This window comes from Narcine bancroftii, chromosome 7 (assembly GCF_036971445.1).
Source record: "Narcine bancroftii isolate sNarBan1 chromosome 7, sNarBan1.hap1, whole genome shotgun sequence".
NCBI lineage: Eukaryota > Metazoa > Chordata > Chondrichthyes > Torpediniformes > Narcinidae > Narcine > Narcine bancroftii.
This window is the reverse complement of record NC_091475.1, coordinates 72,016,239-72,031,536: the sequence shown is the minus strand read 5'-3', so window position 1 is coordinate 72,031,536 and position 15,298 is coordinate 72,016,239. Positions and strand designations below refer to the sequence as shown.

At 43.0% G+C, this 15,298-nt stretch overlaps 1 long non-coding RNA gene across 3 annotated transcripts in view; it reads right to left on the bottom strand.

Annotated features, from left to right (window-relative positions):
- The window catches only part of LOC138739875 (uncharacterized), an 86,668-nt gene extending 71,980 nt beyond the window's left edge, over nt 1-14,688 (bottom strand). For all 3 annotated transcript variants that reach the window (XR_011342511.1, XR_011342509.1, XR_011342510.1), the window contains exons 1-2: nt 14,318-14,688; nt 1,818-1,960 (exon numbers count right to left, since the gene is read on the bottom strand). This is a non-coding gene — a long non-coding RNA (uncharacterized lncRNA). The remainder of the gene's footprint in view (nt 1-1,817; nt 1,961-14,317) is intronic.
- Nucleotides 14,689-15,298: the final 610 nt, after the last annotated feature.

Sequence of the window (15,298 nt, the reverse complement as noted above, 5' to 3'; positions counted from 1 at the left end):
GATAAGTGCACCAGTACCTGTAGAACCATACTTGCCCAGGCCGTAACACCCCAACACCGTGGTTCAGATGAGGTGGTTTTACTTTGAATAATTGACAGTTCCTTTACCACTTCACACTTTGCTCTTATCCATCATTCTACAGGTTAATCTTGGTCTCATCTGTCCACAAGATCTTTAACCAGAATTCCTCAATTCTTGAAATGCTTTTTGTCAAGCTGTAATCTGGCTATCCTGTTTCTGTGGCTTGCTAATGGCTTATATCTTGCAGTGTAGCCTCTTTATTTCTTTTCACAAAATCTCCTGCAGACGGTGGATATCCACACCTGCCTCCTGAAGAATGTTTCTGATCTGTCGCACAGGCATTTGAGGATGTTTCATCAATGGGTTGAGAATTCATCTGTTATTAGCTGTGAAGGTTTTCCTTGGAATACTAGTCCCTTTTCAATGTCTGAGTACGCTCTTTCTTCTTGATAATGTTCCAACGGTTAATTTTGGTAATCCTAAGATTTGGGGCAATGTCTCTTACTGTTTGATTCTTGTTTCTCAGCTTCATAATGACTTCTTTGACTTTCATTGGCTCAGCTCTGGTCTTCATGTTGAAAAATGGCAACTGCAGACTCCGAATGTCATCAAAAGCTTAGAAGCAAGCCCAGCTGTCTTGTACCTGCACCAATGAAGCAATTAAACATACCTGAGCCATCACAAACACCTGTGAAGCCAAATGTCCCAACATTTTGATGCCCTGAAATGAGGGGACAATGTATTAAAAGTCCTTCAATGTCTACATGGTCAAACCAAAATGAACACAAATAACCTTGAATAAAATCTAGAATGTGCACTTTAATCACACGTGAATTGCTTGATTACAGATTTAAAACTGTGGAGCACAGGAGCAAATAAAGGAAAAAGAGAGCCTTTGTCCCAAAAAAAAGTATGTCTAGGAGAGGAAATGTAAATGCATTGGAATATGTTTTGAACAATCTCCAAGATATATAAATAATTCATTGGAATCAGATACTGGAAACATATATTTTCACATTGATAATGAGTTTATTGCCATATTCATTGTACCATGTTAAGACACACCAAAACTCAGCTGAACAGGTACTACTTTGTAAACAAAAACAACTACAAAACAAATACTTCATTAAATGAAAAAGGCTATGCACTCTCAAAAATAACTAAATAAAAAATATTCACAGTTATCTTAGTGCAATAAAATAGCCTGACTTAGCAAAGTGGCATAATATTCCTTTTGTGGTGTCAGAGTAGCCCCTGATTAGTGGGACAGGAGGAGGTTCAAGAGCCTGACGGCTGTTGGAAAGAAACGATTATTGAACTTAGTGGTCTTCAGGCTTCTGTAACTTCTGCCCATAGGTAGTAGTGAGAGGAGGTTGTGGCCAGGGTGATGGTGAGGGGGTGGGGTCCTTACCATGTTGGCCGCCTTGATGAGGGAGTGCCTCAGTGGATGGGACGTCAGAGTGTGTCATGGATCTAGCTACGTCTGTTACCACCTGCAGCCTTCTATGTTTCCAGGCAGTCAAATTCCCAAACCAGGCTGTGATGCAATCTGTCAGTTTACATTCTATAGGTGCAACTGCACAAATTTGTGAGAGAATTCAGTAATTTACTCCAGATCAAATAAAGCCTGATTTCATCTGGAATGAGGTCAAGAATAATCCCATTCTCTGACCTAGGAGAAGAGAACAATATCCCAGCTGTAATCCTGAGCTACACCAATATCATTTCAACAATAAGCAAAACTGCTCAGGTTTGTACTGTGCACAAAAAAAAACCCAGAACAAAAACGATCTCACCTGTTACACTCTCTTCAACATACTGTCAATCTCCATCAGGATGATTAGAGGGATCATCTCTGTATGTATCCATCAGCATCTCATCAGTTGGGTGTGTTTATGAAGCTCAGTTCTGGTTTCTTTCACATCACTCAGCACCAGACCTTGTCAGAATCAGAATTTACTGTCATAAACAAGTCATGAAATTCTGGATTTTGCAGCAACATCACAGTGTAAGCATTCATATTATAACCATCTTACCAGATTACTATAAAAAATAAACAATATTAGTGCATGAGAAGTGAGGCAGTGACTTTAGTTCATTGATTATTCAGGAATCTGATGGCAGCGGGGAAGAAGCTGTCCTTGTGCTGCTGAGTGCTCCCCTTTAGGCTCCTGTTACTTTTTGCCCCGACAGTAGCAAAATGAAGAGGGCACAGCCTGGGTGGTGGGGGGGGGGGTGGTCCTTTGAGGATAGGGTTTGCTTTTTTAAGACACTGCCTCCTGTAGATGTCCTCAGTGGTGCCTGTGATGTCGCAGGCCGAGTTAACAACGCTCTGGCGTTTATTCTTGTCCTAGGAGTTGGCACCTCCACAGCGGGCAGTGATGCAACCACGATACATCTTGTTCCAACTTTGGTCCAAGCATGGGCATTAGGGTGGAATTCCAGAGTCAAAATCAGATTCCGTTCTCACAGTGATTCCATTCAATCTGAAGATAGGGTCTTAAGTATGAATGAAGCAAGCAATGAAGGCATGCAGCATGTATTAAGAAACCACACTGAAAGGTAAGACAGTAAACTAGCAGCATCTAACGCTGGAAGAAATGACAGGGATCAGGAGGTATGGAGTGAGAGCTGGAACAAGGTACTGAGTGGATGATCAGCCATGATCAAAATGAATGGCAGTGTAGGCTTGAAGGGCCAAATGGCCAACTCCTACACCTATTTTCTATGTTTCTATGTTTAATTTAAAACAAAAGTTCACAAAAGAAAGAAATGGTTCTGGCATGGTTAACAAGTGATATGACATCGCTAAAAGAAGGATGGGGGGGGGAAGAGATCAGAATTGAGCAAAGGACAATAAGGAAGACGTCTTACACACTCAAACAGCCTGAATTGATTGGCAAATAATGAAAGAGAAATTAAACATGCATTTTGAATCTATCTTCAAGGTAGAAGACTCAGAAAACCTTGCAGAATTATTGCCAGATGACAGGTCTGGAGTCACTGATGAGCTCATGAGCTCAAGGGATTTGGCATTGGTGAAAAAGAAACTAGAACTGGAGAAATTAATGGGAATGAGGAACAATTCCCAAGGCTTGATGTCCCGCAACAGGCTTTGAAAGAGGTGATAATGAAGATAACGGATACACTGGTTGACGTCTTACCAAATTCCAGAGATTCTGGAACATTTCTCACAGACTGAAGGATCAGAAATGTGAGTTGAATACTTTGGACAGGAGAGAGAGACACACACACAGCAACTAGATACCAGCAAACTTGGTATCAATAGTAGAGGTGTTGGAATGTTGAATGTTAAAATCTCTTATTAAAGAAATACAAAATAATAGGATTGGCCAGTCAACATGGGTTTGTGGAAGCATAGTCAATGTTTACAATCTTTAGCAGTACTGGGACCCACAGGTTCATCAATGCTGCCACCAGACAAATTTGAACAGGTATTTGGGTGGGATGGGTATAGAGAGATATGGACTGGATGCAGTTCTGTGGGATGAGGCAGAATAATAGCTCAGCATTGACCAGATGGGCCAAATGGCCTGTTTTCTGTGCTGTAAAGTTCTATGTTTCAATAGTTTGCTAATTCTTTAAGGCTGCGACAACAGAATATAAAAGGGCAAACCAGCTGAGACTGTAATTAAAATTCAGAGGTCTTTAATAAGGTGTCGCACAAAAAGTTAGTAAACAATATTTTAGCACATGATTAACGGATAGAAAAAAAGGTCAGAATTAATTGTTAATGTTTATGGTGTGAAGCTGTGAACAGTGGGATAATACACTGTTATTATTCCAGTGCATAATAACACTGATTCGGGAGCCCAGAGCCATTTGAGAAGTTCATTCACTCAGAGATTGCTGAGGCTTTACAATCACTTTCCAAGGTCTATGGATTAGCAGACAGAGTCCATTTAAGAGATGGATAATATTTAAGAAATCAAGGGAATTGGATGAAGTTCAAATCATTCAGGATGCACCAGGGGTGATAGACAGAAGCTGTAAGGAGACGGTCACAGCCTAGAGGCAACAGGCCAGGTGGTGAGCGGTTGTTAGGAAAGGGGAATAGGCAGTCAACACAGAGCACCCCAGATGCCGCTCCCCTCTGTAGAGCGCGTCGAAAGAATCAAAGGCTTGTTGATCCAAACCAAGGCTTTTATTAACTATAAGACTGGAGCGTATCACATGTAGGTCGACCAGTCCAGAATGACCTGGTCTGGCTAGGAGCAACTCTTTAAGACCTGCCAGTAGGTGTGGCTACGCTCTCAGCCAGTCACAGTCATCCTACATTACAATCTGTACATATACACATTGGTGATAGAATCTGTACTATCACACCCTCAACAATAAGTAAACCACTTTGGATACTGTTGGGGCTGGGGGAGGAAACAATCTACCAGTGGTCAGGTTGCTGGCCCTTCGGCTCAGAAGGGAAGGGGGATTTTTTAAATATTTAAATTTAGACATACTGCACAGTAACAGGCCCTTTCAGCCCATGAGTCTGTGCTGCCCAATTACACCCAATTGACCTACCATCCCCAGTACGTTTGAATGGTGGGAGGAAACCGGAGTGCCTGGGGAAAACGCATGCAGACATGGGGAGAGCGTACAAACTCCTTACAGACAGCGCTGGATTTGAACCCCATCCTGATCGCTGGCTGCTACACTAACTGTGGAAAAAAAGAGGAGAGCTGTTATGATGGGGGGGATTCGATAGTTAGGGGAACAGAGGTTCAGTGAACTAGATCGAGGCTCCTGGATGGTTCGTTGCCTTTTCCAGGTGCCAGGATCAGAGATGTTTCAGTTCGAGTCCACAGCATTCTCAAGAGGGAGCATGAACAGCCAGATGTCCACTTTGTACCAATATGACATAGAAAAGGGATGAGGTCCTGAAGAGAGAATGTAGGGAATTAGGAAAGAATCTAAAGAGCAGGACATCAAGGGTGGTAATCTCAGGATTGGTCCCTGGGCCACGCGTCAGGGAGGACAGGAACAGGAAACTGTGGCAGCTGAATGTGTGGTTGAAGAGTTGGTGCAGGGGACAGAGGTTCAGATTCATGGATCATTGGGATCTCTTCTGGGGAAGATCTGACCTGTACAAAAAGGACGGGCTGCACCTGAATGGGCGGGCAGGTTTGCTGGAGCTCTTGGGAAGAGTTAAAGCTAGTATGGCAGGAGGATCAGAACCAGAGCAAGAGGGCAGTGAATAGGGCAGAAGATGCACATGTAACATGAGAAACGAGATGGTGAGGAAGGATAAGCAGTCAATCGGACACTATTCCAAGCCTAAGATTAATGATTCAACATGGTGCTTTGAAAACAAAATTGAAAAGGGTGATGAACACAGCATTGAGGGTCTTGCATTTAAATGTCCGCAATGTAAGAAATAAGGTTGATGATCCAGTAGCACTGCTGGAATTTGGCAGATATGACATTGTGGCCATCATGCCTGAAAGATGACCACAGCTGGGAACCTAATATCTGTGGATACACAACATACTGGAACAGAAAGGTAGGCAGAGAGTCTGGGTGGTTCTGTTGGTTACAAAATTAATTAAATCTTTGGAAATACAGAGATATAGAATCCCTATGGATGGAATTAAGAAATTGTAAGGGTAAAAAGATCTTGATGAGTGTTGAATACAGGCTTCAGGACAGTAGCTAGGAGGTGCTGTGCAAACTGCAGAGGGAGATAGAGAAGACGTGTGAAAAGGGCAATATTACAATAGTCGTGCGGGATTTCAATATGCCGGTTGATTGGGAAAAGCACATTGGTGCCGACCCCAAGAGAAGGAGTTCATCAAACCCCTTCAGGGTGGCTTCTTAGAACAGCTTGTGTCTGACCAGACCAGGAAAGTGGAAATTCTGGATTAGATATTCTGTAATGAATCAGTGTTGAAAAGGGCGCCGAAGATGTGAACCCTTCGGAACCAGTGATCATCATATGATAGAATTCGCTGTGCAGCTTGCAAAAGGCTGATGTGTCAGTATACCAGTGGAATGAAGGAAGCTGACCTCAGAGGTATGAAAGGTGAATTGGCCAAGATTGATTGGAAGGGCACACTAGCAGAGAGGACGGCAGATCAGAAATGGCTAGTGCTTCTGTGACAAATAAGGAAGGTGCAGGACAGAGACATTCCAAAAATGAAGAAATATTTGAATGGATAAATGACACAAGTGTGGCTGACCAGGGAAGTAAAAGCAAATGAACTGGGCATACAAGGAAGCCACAAAATCAATAGAGAACTGGGAAACTTTTAAAAACTTACAGAAGGCAACTAACAAGGTCATTAGGAAGGTAACTAAGAAGGTCATTTGAATGGAAGCTGAGAATTAATATAAAAAAAGGATACAAAAAGCTTTTTTAAGTGTATTAAAAGTAAGAAAAGAGGCAAGAGTAGATATAGGACCAATAGAAAATGATGCTAGAGAAATTGTAATGGGAGACAAGGAGATGGCAGAGAAACTGAATGAGCATTTTGCATCAGTCATCACTATGGAAGATATTAGCAGTGTACCTGACTTCCAACAATATAGAAATTGTGGAGGCATTAATAATTATATTCCAAGAATCAATGGATCATGGTTCCGGAGGACAAGATAATTGCAAACGTCACTCCTTATTTAAAAAGGGAGGGTGGCAGCAGAAAGGAAATTATAGACCCATTAGCCTAACATTGGTGGTTGGGAAGTTGTTGGATTTGATTGTCAAGAATGAGGTTATGGAGTACCTGAAGGTACATGACAAGGTAGGCCAAAGTCGGCATGCGAAAATCTTACCTGACAAACCTACTGCAATGTTTTGAGGAAATCACAAGCAGGCCAGACAAAGGACCAGTGGATGTTGTGTATTTGGATTTTCAAAAGGACATTGTCAAGGTGTTGCACAAGAGGCTACTTCACAAGATGAGAGCCCATGGAATTACAGCAGCGGTTCTCAACCTTTTTCTTTCCACTCACATCCCACTTGAAGTAATCCCTATGATTAGTAAGGAATTGCTTCAGGTGGGATGTTGATGGAAAGAAAAGGTTTGAAAACCACTGTTTTAATTGTCCCTAAATGACTCATTCTGTGCACAGTTTCAGAACTCCAAAGGAAATGGGCCAATGACCATTTTTCTCAAGCAAATTATTTCAGTAACAATTGGGTCTGGAGCAGTGATTCTCGACCTTCCCTTCCCACCCACATACAACCTTAAGCAATCCTTTAGAGCACAGAGCACCGATGGCATAGGGAATACTAATGTGAGTGGAAAGAAAAATGTTGAGAACCATTGAATCACAGGAAAAATACTAGCATGGGTAGAGCATTGGCTGATTGGCAGGAAAAAGAGAGTGGGAATAAAGGGATCCTATTCTTGTTGGCTACTGGTTAACAGTCGTGTTGAGGTCGGCGTTGAGGCCACTTACTTTTACATTATATGTTAATGATTTGGATTATGGAATGACTGGTTTTGTGGCCAAGTTTGCAGATGATACATAGATAGGTGGAGGGGCAGGTCGTGGTGAGGAAATGGAGATGCTGGAGAGAGACTCAGTTAGATAAGGAGAATGGGCAAGAAAGAGGCAAATGAAAGACCATGTTGGAAAGTGTTGGGTCATGCCATTTGGTAGGAGAAATATAAGAACAAGTTATTATTTGGATGGGAAGAAATTTCAAAATTCAGAGGTGCAAAGGAACTCAGGTATCCTCATGCTGGACACCCTAAAAGTTCATCTCTAGGTTGGGTCAGTGGTGAAGAAGGCAGTTAACTTAATGTTTAGCACAAAGCTGTTACAGCGCCAGCGATCGGAACCAGGGTTCGAATCTTGCACTGTCTGTAAGGAGTTTGTACATGCTCCTTGAGTCTGCATGGGTTTTCCCCGGGGCTCGGATTTCCTCCCCCTGTTCAAAATATACTGGGAGGTGTTGGTCAAGAGGCGGTAGTCATTGTGGCCTGCTTTGTCGCCTGTTATTGGGTACCAGGATGATGGTAGCTGTCTTAAACCCTACCAGATGGACTGCTGCAGTGAAGTGTTAAAGGAACAAGCTCCTTAGAGTTCAGTTAACTAGTGACCAATCAAGGACATTAAACATTTCCTCACTGGTCAAGAAGGCACAACAATGACTGGACTTCCTGAAAAATCTAAAGAGGGCAACACTTTATGTTTACCTTCTACAGGAGCTCTATTGAGAGCATTCTAGCTGGCAGCATCACAGTGTGGTACAGTTGCTGCAGAGAAATGGTTCGGAGGTCAATCCACAGGACCATAAGAGCAGCAGTGAGGATCAATGGAGTCTCCCTTCACTTGTTTGAAGAGGGTGATCAAAGACATTGAGGACTCCTACCACCCTGCAAACAGCATCTGCAAGCTGTTCCCGCCAGGGAGTATCAGAGCCAGCACCACCAGAAGGAAGAACAGCTTCTTACCATGGGCAGTGAGAATCCTGAACAACCAAAGGAACACTAACCATCCGAGAATTCTAATATTCATGAAACATTTACTTATTTATTTGTATAGATGAAATTCTTGTCCTGCATATGTATTGTTTGTCTATATGTGTGTGTTATGTCTGGTTGTATGTCTGCATGTTTTGCACTGAGGACCAGAGAATGCTGTTTTGTCAGTTTGTACAATCAGAATAATAGAATAAATAGAATAAATAGAATGATACCTAGTGTCGCCGAGAATATTCTCCCAGAATCACAGTGCGGCTTTCGCGCAAACAGAGGAACTACTGAGATGGTCTTTGCAGAGAACAAAACAAAGGACTCTACATCACCTTTGTTGACCTCACCAAAGCCTTCGACACCGGGAGCAGGAAAGGGCTTTGGCAAATACTAGAGCGCATCGGATGTCCCCCAAAGTTCCTCAACATGATTATCCAACTGCACGAAAACCAACAAGGTCGGGTCAGATACAGCAATGAGCTCTCTGAACCCTTCTCCATTAACAATGGCGTGAAGCAAGGCTGTGTTCTCGCACCAACCCTCTTTTCAATCTTCTTCAGCATGATGCTGAACCAAGCCATGAAAGACCCCAACAATGAAGACGCTGTTTACATCCGGTACCGCACGGATGGCAGTCTCTTCAATCTGAGGCGCCTGCAAGCTCACACCAAGACACAAGAGAAACTTGTCCGTGAACTACTCTTTGCAGACGATGCCGCTTTAGTTGCCCATTCAGAGCCAGCTCTTCAGCGCTTGACGTCCTGCTTTGCGGAAACTGCCAAAATGTTTGGCCTGGAAGTCAGCCTGAAGAAAACTGAGGTCCTCCATCAGCCAGCTCCCCACCATGACTACCAGCCCCCCCACATCTCCATCGTGCAAACAAAACTCAAAACGGTCAACCAGTTTACCTATTTCGGCTGCACCATTTCATCAGATGCAAGGATCGACAATGAGATAGACAACAGACTCGCCAAGGCAAATAGCGCCTTTGGAAGTCTACACAAAAGAGTCTGGAAAAACAACCAACTGAAAAACCTCACAAAGATAAGCATATACAGAGCCGTTGTCATACCCACACTCCTGTTCGGCTCCGAATCATGGGTCCTCTACCGGCATCACCTACGGCTCCTAGAACGCTTCCACCAGCGTTGTCTCCGCTCCATCCTCAACATCCATTGGAGCACTTTCATCCCTAACGTCGAAGTACTCGAGATGGCAGAGGTCGACAGCATCGAGTCCACGCTGCTGAAGATCCAGCTGCGCTGGGTGGGTCACGTCTCCAGAATGGAGGACCATCGCCTTCCCAAGATCGTGTTATATGGCGAGCTCTCCACTGGCCACCGTGACAGAGGTGCACCAAAGAAAAGGTACAAGGACAGCCTAAAGAAATCTCTTGGTGCCTGCCACATTGACCACCGCCAGTGGGCTGATATCGCCTCAAACCATGCATCTTGGCGCCTCACAATTTGGCGGGCAGCAACCTCCTTTGAAGAAGACCGCAGAGCCCACCTCACTGACAAAAGGCAAAGGAGGAAAAACCCAACACCCAACCCCAACCAACCAATTTTCCCCTGCAGCCGCTGCAACCATGTCTGCCTGTCCCGCATCGGACTGGTCAGCCACAAACGAGCCTGCAGCTGACGTGGACTTTTTACCCCCTCCATAAATCTTCGTCCGCGAAGCCAAGCCAAAGACAATCAGATGACAATAAACTTGACTTGATTTGACTTTACTTAAATAAGAAGCACAAAACTGCTCACATACTCCAAGTGTCTTTTAAACCCTCAACATCACATCCCTGCTCTGATATCCTATTCCTCTTGTAATGCATGCCAGCATTACATTTGCCTTCTTCACCACCAACATGCAAGTTTACCCTTAGGCTACCCTGCACAAGGACTCCCAGGTCCAATTGCATCTAGGTATTTTTAATTTCCTGTTTAAAAATAGTTTGTCCTTTTATTTTTTCTCTATGAAAGTGCATGACCATACATTTTCTGAAATTATATTCATTTGCCCTTTCTCCTAATCCTTCTGCAGGTTCCCTGTTTCCTCAACACGACCTGCTCCTCCATCCACCTTTGTATCCTCCATAAACTTGGCCACAATCCAAATCATTAACATACAACTTAAAAGTAAGTGGCCCTAACACCAACTGCCGCAGAATGCCAACCAGCAGCCAACCAGAGTATGATGCTGTATTCTGACTCTCTGCTCACTGCCAATCAGGCAAATGTTTTCCCACGCTATTATCCATCATCAATGCCCCTCCTGCATCATATCAGAAGTGGATACTGTATACAATTTTCAGGTCCACTTACAAGTTCTCTGCAGGAAGTAAGATCTGGACAACACTAAGGCCTGGGATAACAATGACACAAAATGCATAACTGTGGGGTGTATGTATATGAGGGTGTGAACAGTTTCCTGAGATGGTGGAAGGCATCAGTAAGTAAAGTCTCTTTTGTTATTTGAATCTTGCATTTCCGACTGTTGCGGCGGACAAAGCTGAAGGTGCTCAACAAGACAATCTCTTAGGAGACCTCTACTTTGGAGAAACTGGGCGTATCTCCTCTACATCGGAGAGACTGGATGCAGACCAGGAGATCGTCTCGTTGAGCACCTTCGGCTCTATCCACCGCAACAGCGTGGATCTCCCAGTGGCCACCCATTTCAATTTCCCATCCCACTCCCTTGCTGCCCTGTCTGTCCATGGTTGCAATGTACTGTGCCAGACTGAGCCCACCCACAAATTGGAGGTCTCATCTTCTGACTGGGTGTCCTCCAACTGGGTGGCATTAATATCAACTTTTCTGGCTTTTGTTAAACCCCCCTCCTCACTTCTTCCCCCCTCACCTTCCCTCAGCTCTGTCTTTCCCTTGCCTGCCTCATTTCACACAGATATGATAAATCATGTCCAGTTAGCACCTTACGTTGGTCTGGATTCCTCCCCCAGCCGCCACTGTCTGACTTCGGAGACTTTCTATCTCATTCTGCTTATTCCTTGAAGAAGGGTTCAGGCCAAAAACATATAGCTTTGCTTTTTATGAAAGACTGCTGAGTTCCTCTAGCATTTCAGAATGTTTTTAACTGCAATCACAGCATCTTTCGTGTTTCACCCAGGGACTCTATATTCTCCAGCATATGATTTGCTTCTTGTCTCCCCTATGCTTCTCCATAACTTACCAAAGTCTGGTCTGGTATGTGATGGACTTGCTTGATCATTGGAATCCGTAACCACACTTAGGAAAATCACCACCATCCAAGACAAAACAACCCACTCATTCAGTAGCCAATTCATCTGCTGAACCATCTATTCCCACCACCAGAGGCTTACCACAGTTATTGCATGCTGGTAGCACTGAAGCAATGGGCTGAAGCCTTTATCAGAAGCAGCTCCCTTACCCACAATGTCTACCTTTATCAGAGCACTAAATTCCACTCCAAATGCACCATGCGCCTTGGACAAATATGGCCTTTCCTGTGATGTGTGAAACGCCTTGGTGAACAATATTGTGGGGACACTCTCACCATATGGACTGCGGTGGTTTAAGAATGCAACTCATCACCAGATTCCCAAGTACAACTCGCTGCGTGCAATAAATTCTGCCTTTTTAATGGTACTCAGATTCCAGGAATGAGGTGGTTTTTAGTTTCCCCACATTACTTCAAGATTGGAGTAATAGAAAACAGATTACTACAATTTTGTCAGTTCAGCATCAGCTACGGGAAGGGTATTGGAATTTACAATCAAACTAAATGAATACTTATGAGTTGATCAAAAATTATCAATGTGAACTTGTATTGGCTGTGGCTGGAAATTTTTGAGGAGCCTTTCGAATGGTACTAAAAAAGTAGTTGTTGACTATATGAACTCACCAAAAACATTTGATAACATTCTACTTGAAAGATATTTAGGAAAACTGGAAGCCCAAGGTGATATAGTTCCTCTAATGAAGATAGGGAGAGGAGGCAGGAAGGAAGGAACAAAGAAAGGAAGGAGTGTTTTTTTAAAATTTGAGGAATATGAAAAGTAGTCCAGAGCGAACAGAGTATCTGGATTTCATAGCATTGGTAAATCAATCCATGTCTCAAATGAAACATGAAGAGGCAAAATAAGTTCTGTAAATTGGTGCAGGAGTGATCAGAGATGGTTTAAAGCAGTGGTTCTCAACCTTTTTCTTTCCACTCACGTACCACTTTAAGTAATCCCTATGCCATTGGTGCTCTGTGATTAGTAAGGGATTGCTTAAGGTTGCATGTGGGTGGGAAGGGAAGGTCGAGAATCATTGCTCCAGACCCAATTGTTACTGAAATATTTTGCTTGAGAAAAATTGTCATTGGCCCATTTCCTTTGGAGTTCTGAAACTGTGCACAGAATGAGTCAATGAGGTGCGATCAAAACAGTGGTTTTCAAACATTTTCTATGGCATAGGGAATACTTAAACTGGTAAGTGAGTGGAAAGGTTGAGAACCACTGCTTTAAAGGTAAAGGTTCCATTATCGTCTTCTAATACTGCATTTAGAATGGAACATACATGAAATTCTTTAACTTTATCCACTGTAAGGAAGACAGAGAGTCGCCACTTTGTCCAGGGCCGCTCACAGAAATGAGGCCCCGGCGAGGAACGAACTCACCACCCCTGGTTTACAAGGCCAGAGTGACAGGCCCAGTCAACTTCAAATGCAGAAAGTTGGGAAAGATAATCTATCTTTTTAAAGTTGGATGGTTAGGAAATGGGAACAAAGGCACTTGGAAATCTACAGGGCTATCCGCTAAAAGCTTAATGCACTGGTATTGTAAGTAATGAAAATAGTTAATAGAATCTTGGCTTTTACCTCAAGAAGACTGGAACACAAAGAGGAGGAAAATATGCTTCAGTTGTACAAAAACTCAGTTAATTCCCATCTGGAATCCTGCATTTAGTTTTGGGCATTAAACCCCAGGAAAGATATATTAATGTTGGAGCAAATACAACACAGATTCACCAGATTGATACCAGGTCTTCAAGGTTTCAATTATGAGAATGGTTTGCAAAGAGCCAAATGCATAAAATTCCAACATTTTGTTCTCTCAAGGCACAAAAAAAGATATTTAATTTAATTGAAAAATATAACTTCTGGGTGATTCCTCTAATGCACAGCTGTACAGCTGGAGTACTGATTGAAAACACATCACCTGCTTGTCTTTCCTTATGTTCTCTAAATCAGAACAAAGCATTATGCTAAAATGCGCAGTGTAAGGTATGTGAATATGAACTCATACTTGAGTGTATTTTGGGAAGAGGATCGTGGTTTAGATTAGGGGTGGCCAACTTTTTAACTTTTAATTTAGACATACAGCACAGTTACAGGCCATTTCAGTCCATAAGTATGTACTGGGGGTTGTATGTTAATTGGGCGGCAAAGACTCGTGGGCCAAATTGGCCTGTTACTATGCTGTATGTCTAAATTAAAAATTAAAAGGTTGCCCATCCCTGGTTTAAACTTTAGACATGTTATGAACCATGTGTAACAAGCAGTGTTTAATTTTAAAACACTAATTTAATATCTGACTTTTTAAACTATCCTTAACACTAAATCTATCCCCGGCTATGCGCAGGTGTCGTGTGTGTGTCTGTGTGTGTGTCTGTGTGTGTGTCTGTGTGTGTGTGTGTGTGTGTGTGTGTGTGTGTGTGTGTGTGTGTGTGCGTGTGTGAAGTACCCAAACCATTACAGTACAGGCCAAAATCTAGAAAGTTACTTCAAAGTCAGTCTTTCAAATTCAGTGTTGAAGTGTAGGCCTTTCAAATATGATGCCCAGAATTTATATTGAACTAATGGGAAGACAGGAATTGTGGCTGCCAGAGACTCACAAATTCTCCTCGTGTTGCCTTTGAAGAAATATCCATTTACACGAGCTGTGGTCACAACACTCCTTGCCCTTTTGTGGGCAAAACTCGAACTGGGCGGCCTCCACGAAGCTTCCAAGACTCTGGCACTGGTCTCTCCAAGTAACTTCACTGGAGTCACACTTAAAATGAAGCAGGCTCTCCAAGTGACCGCCACTGTTAGTCACAATCAAAATTAATCACTTTGTTTCCCAAAAGACCCTCCTGGCACAGGTCAATCCACTGAAAAGGCCCAGTCATTCACAGAGCATGCTTTGAATTCCACAGGAATAGCTGGCCACAAGAACTGCTTCAAAGAGTTGTTTCCTCTCCAGCAGTGAGAATGGTTCTCCTTTTGCAAAGTCACAAAGTCTTTGCAAATGATTCGAATCCGGAACACACCGTGACAAGACTTCCCTCAGTTCTTCCAATGTATTGAATCATCACTGGGCTGTGACTTGTGTCATCATGATGCTTGTGTGAAATGTTAAATGTTAACTGTGATCATTCAGTTCCTTCTGTCTATACTATCCCTTAGAGCAGTGGTTCCCAACCTTTTTCTTCCAACTCACATGTCACTTTAAGTATTCTCTATATCATTGGTGCTCTATGATTAGTAAGGGATTGCTGAAGGTGGCATGTGAGTGGGAAGGGAAGGTTGAGAACCACTGCTCTAGACCCAATTGTTACCAAAATATTTTGCTTGAGAAAAATTGTCATTGGCCCCTTTCCTTTGGTGTTATAAAACCATGCAAGACAATTAGGCATGATTAAAACAGAGGTTTTCAAATTTATTTCTTTCCACCCACATTCTACCTTAAGCAATTCCTTACTAATCACAAAGCACCTATGGCATAGGGAATACTTAAAGTGGTATGTGAGTTGGAAGAAAAAGGTTGGGAACCACTACCTTAGAGTGATAATCCCATTTTACTAATACACAGCACAAACTTTACTACCATTGGA